We start from the raw sequence: 5491 nt of genomic DNA on the forward strand, positions 1-5491 counted from the left end.
ACACCTTGTGGTTGCATAGGCTGGTGTGCTTCTTCCATGTGGGCTTTGTTGCTTCTGAGCTTGATGGCTGCTTGATTACCTTCAAGTCTTTAAGACCCCAGACGCTATACTTTTTGATAGCCGCATGGGGGCTAATTATGAAGAAATTGTATTGGTTAGAAAAAGGCCAGGACAAATGTACCACCAATACTCCCCCAGGCCCCTCATGCTCATTCTTCAAAGGTAACAAGGGCTATCATAAAATAATTTCCTTGGGAAACCTTGATCTGTCCACTCTACAGAACTGAACTTGCCCCTTCAGATTTCCCTTTGTTTCCAAAACTCAAAGACTATTTCAAAGGAACATGATTTGAGTCCCTTGAGGATACCAAAAACCGCTTGCAGCTTTGACATGCCACAAATCGGAAGGTGTAGAATTTGATGGGGAAAGGGTTAGCGAGATGAAAGCTGTACCTTAGAAGTGTATACAGCTACATAAGAGATATGTCTAGAAGCAATAGCCTCACATTTTAATAGTTTTGTTTAGTAAAGGCTTCCATTATTTTGAAGCAATACTTTTTGATTTACAATCAATGTACAACCCTGTAGCCAAACCTCTTACCTTGCTGGCCTCTGAGGCCCTGGGAGATAACCGATTGTGTGAGAAGTTTGGTGCAGACATCATCAGTAACAAAAATTCACTTTTGCCATTATTTTTGTTGTAGTTGTTTTCTTCCCTTCTTCCATCTTTCCTGATTTTTTCTCGAGTGCCCTCCCCCTAGGGCTGCCCATCTCTCCCATAAAGCATACATGCACACACAATAATACTACCAAAGGATCAGCAACCCCACCTACAAGGCAGTTTTAGGTTTCTTTTCCCCTTTGGATTTTGTACTTTTGTTCTATTATTTTTTACAAGTTCTCTCCTACTTCCCCTTCTGGTGTGACTCCACCCTCCAGAGAATACAAATTCCCCCAGGCAAAAACAGGAAAGTCTAGAGAGTCTGGCAAATACACCCGAACAAGGACTTATATTTTTCCCCTCTAACGGCCAAGACAGGCTCAACAGACCTTCAGCACTCACAACCTGAGTCTTTTTTCTCTTGTCCATTATCTCTTTCTGCATTCTCTTTTCCCTCATGAAATATATTTCCATGAAACTTGTTCTTTCTTTTTTTTTTTTAAGAAACTTGTTCTTTCTTATTACCCCCTCTCAAAATATAATTTCCCATTATTTTTATTATTCTGTTGGTCTCTATGGACATCCACTTATTATTATTATCATTACTTTTATTCTCTCCCCCAATTTTGCCATTTACCCACATATCTCCTCTTTTCTCCATTTAACCACTGTATGCTTTGTAGCTCCCATTAGACCTCTCCCACACCACTAGACAGAGCCAACAACCTCTCCATGACCCAGCAGCTCACACACCACTAATAGCTGTACCATTATGCTGCAGAAACACAGTAAAACCACAAAATCAAGAAAAACAACCAAAAACAACCAAAAGAACACCCAAACCCAATGGGGTACTCTGAAGAAGAGGCCCTGGAACTACCCAAAACAGAATTCAGAAGAATGATGTTTAGGTCCTTTCAAGAGACTTGAAGAACAGTCATGAGGACAATGGATGAAAAATTAAAATCCTTAAATCAAAAGGAATACCAAAAAATAAAGAATGAGATGATGGAATTAGGCAGAATTAAGACTTGAGGAATAGAATAGAAAAAAAGGGGAAAAAATCAGTGAGTTCAAGACCATCATTCTGACTACAATCAACGAGATAAACAATCACCAAAAGACGTGACGGAATCTAAAGAAAGCCTGAGAAAGATGTGGGACATTATCAAGCGAAACAACCTACCATATATACTCATGTATAAGTCGAGTTTTTCAACACACATTTAATGCCGTTTTTGTGGGAAAATTAGGTGTCTTGGCTGATATTCGGGTTGGCTTATACTCGAGTATATATGGTATGTCTTATCGGGATCATAGAGCAAGAAAAAAAAAACAAACCTACAGAGGAAATAGTATGAGAAATCAGGGAAGAAAGCTTCCTCAACACACAAAGGAGGATAAAAGAACTATTCAAATAACTGAGAGAACTCCAAATAAGAGAGAGCCTAAAAGAAAACCTAATTACATCTTCTTATTAAACTCTAATTTCAAGGAAAAGAAGAGAGCCCTGAAGGCTGCTAGAGAGTCACCTACAGAGTAAAACCATTAAGGATAACTTGAGCGTCTCAGTCGAGACTATGCAGGCATGAAGACAACGGAGTAATATATGCACAATTCTGAAAACAAACCAAAAAGTAAAATAACTCTGTCACCCAAGAATCCTACATCCAGCTCAACATCATCCCTCAATATGAGAAAGGAATAAAGGTTTTTCTAGATGAGGAAAAACTAAAGGAATCTGTACAAACAGGACCAGCATAAAAAAAACTAACTGGATCACTATGAACAGAGCATCAATAACAACAACAAAAAAGCCTGAGCGCATGAGACAGGACCACACCACTCAGAAACCAATACAATGAAAACAACACTCACAATAACACAGACAGAGAGAGGAACAAAGACACGAATAAAATAAAACAAAAAGAGAAAAGAGAGATGGAGAAGAAACCAAACACCAACACAGCAAAATGAGAGCAACAAATATATCAATATATCAATGATGACATGACTGTCAATGCATTAAATGTACCAATCAAAAGAGAGAGAGAGTAGCAGACAGAATTAGAAAACCAGACCATGTTATGCTGCCTACAAGAGACACACCTTAAACTCAAAGACAAATGTAGGCTAAACATCAAAGGATGGTGAAATATCTTCCAAGCAAATGGCAACCATAGAGACAGCAGTGGCAATATCAATCTCTGGGTAAAAAAATGTTTTAAAGATATAAAGGCGAATAACATAATGAGAGATAAGAATGCCATACTACATAACAGCTAAAGGAACAATACACCAGGAACATACACTTTTAATAAACTTGCATGGACTCAATTAAAGTCTTTTAAAATACATCTATCAAATAGTAGTAGGAGGCTACAACATACCACTTTCAAGGAATGACAGATCATCAGGAAAGAAACTAAATAAAGAAACAGAAGTGATGAGCAATATAATCAACCAGCTCGACCTCTTACAGATATACAGAGCACTTTGCCCAACTACACCAGAATATACATTCTCCAGCACACACAGTGTATACTCTACAATAGATCATGCTAGAGTAAAGTGTGGCTCATGAGCCATGTGTAGTTCCTGTCATATATACATTGAAGTAAAATTGAAAATTAAAATAAAATTATCATAGTTTCATTTTTAGATAATGGTGATTTCATTGTAAAAATATATTTATGGCTCTTGAATAACTGTTAAATTGTGAAGGACAGGATTAGCTCTTCCATCTCAAAAACTTGCACCCCTCTGTGGTGGACCACAAAGCAAGCCTCAACAAATTAAAAAACACTAAGATCCTACAACCCAGTTTTTCAAATCACAATATTATGAAACTGGAAACCAACAATATAACAGGAACATAAAGACAAACACATGGAGACTGAACAACATACTACTTAAAAACAACTGGTGAAATAAGGGTGAAATTAAGAAATCTCTGGAAAAAATGAGAATGGACCAACATACTGAGGCTTTTAAGACACAGCAAAAGCATTTATCAGAGGGCAATTTATAGCAATCAATGCACATCTGAAAAAAGAGAAAATATCTAAAAGTAACATTAACACAACACCTCTAACAACTAGAACAAGATCAACTACATAAAGCCTTCAATAATAAAAGAAAAGAAATAAAAAAGGTAAGAGCAGAAATAAATGGGAAAACAAACTTTTTTAAAAAGGAAAAAATCAGTAAGAAGTTGGTTCTTTGAAAAGATTAATAAAATTGACAGGTGGCTCAAAACAGCAAAGGAAAAGAAAAAAAAAGATGCAGCTGTCTAGAATTACAGGTGGAAAGGGTAACCTGATCCCTAAACATCACAGCCATTATACTAAAATCCAACAGTCAACATCATACCCAATGGGGAGCACTGAAAACACATCCCTGTGTACTGGAACTAGACCAGGGTGCCCTTTATCACCACTTATTCAGCATCATGCTGGAAGTCTTAGTCAAAACCATTAGGCAACAACAACAACAACAAAATCAGGGAATACAATGGACAAAGGACTAATTATTAAAATCTATAGAATTCTGCAATACCTTAACAAGAAAAATCCAAGTAATCCAATTAAAAGTTGGGCAAAGGACATGAATAGACAATTCACAAAGGACAACACTCAAATGGCTAACAAACACATGAATGCTCACAATCACCAGCCATCTGGGAGATGCAAATCAAACTAATGATGCGTTATCACCTTGCATGCACGATAGCCCAATTCTAAAAACAGAGGACAACACACTCTACAGAAGGGAAGGAAAGACTGGCACTGTTATACACTGCTAGTGGGCTTGTAAGTAGGTACATCCATTGTGGAAATTTATATGGCGATACCTAAACAACTGGCAATAGAAATACCATGTGACCAAGCAATCTCTTTACTGGGCATAGACCTAAAAAAATAAATAAATGAGAGCAGAACATGAATAGGTATGTACTCTACCATGTTCACTGCAGCAGTTCACAATAGGAAGAAGCTGGAAACAGTCCAGACACCCATCAGTAGAAGAATGGGTAAAGAAACTCTGATACACACACACAATAGAATATTATGCATTCGAAACGAAAAACAATGATTAAACTCCTGATATGAATTGACCTGGAAACCATTATGCTGAGTGAAGTTAGTCAATCACATAAGACAAATATTGTATGAATCCACTACTACCGTTTCCCCAAAAGTAAGACATCTCCGAAAATAAGACCTACTTACAGTTTTGCCTCTCGCTGAAATATAAGGCATGCCCCTGAAAATAAGGCCCCCCAAAGCTACCGTAACTCTAGACTCTGGACCGTAGCGGCAGGCGCCAACGCACAGCTCACTGTTGGCCGCAGGGCAGCCGGAGCAGACAGGAAGTGTGAGGTCTCTTTTAATAAAACAATAAACAATAAATGTGTACCGTATTCTTCTTCATGGAAAAATAAGACATCCCTTGAAAATAAGACCTAGCGCATCTTTGGGAGCAAAAATTAATATAAGACACTGTCTTAGTTTTGGGGAAACGGTACAAGGACAAAAGCCAAGACATGGTCAGGCCTCTGCTGCTAGGTCATGTAATCTTCTAATCTGGTCTCCTAAGCCATGAGGTAGAGGGCCTTCCCAGTGCCCATGAACCACATATCACCCCGTTTATATGTACACATCTTAAAAATAATTTGGACAGAGGTCAGTTTTTCAAGATGTGAGGAGTGTGAGAAGACCATCCAGCTGCTGCCATACGACACTGTGCTAAGGTCACCCCTAATCAACAGATGCTCCTACAAGAGTGGTAAGTGAACTTTACTGGAAATTCAAGTCAAAATGTGGGAAG

General features: G+C 38.1%; 1 protein-coding gene across 1 annotated transcript in view; it reads right to left on the minus strand.

Moving 5' to 3' along the window:
- BPHL (biphenyl hydrolase like) overlaps positions 1 to 5491 on the minus strand; it is a 64019-nt gene that overhangs the window by 19073 nt on the left and 39455 nt on the right. The gene's annotated exons all lie outside the window — the stretch shown is intronic.

Source organism: Echinops telfairi, unplaced genomic scaffold (genome assembly GCF_000313985.2).
Source record: "Echinops telfairi isolate 266 unplaced genomic scaffold, ASM31398v2 ScPeMD7_655;HRSCAF=1070, whole genome shotgun sequence".
Taxonomy (NCBI): Eukaryota; Metazoa; Chordata; class Mammalia; order Afrosoricida; family Tenrecidae; genus Echinops; species Echinops telfairi.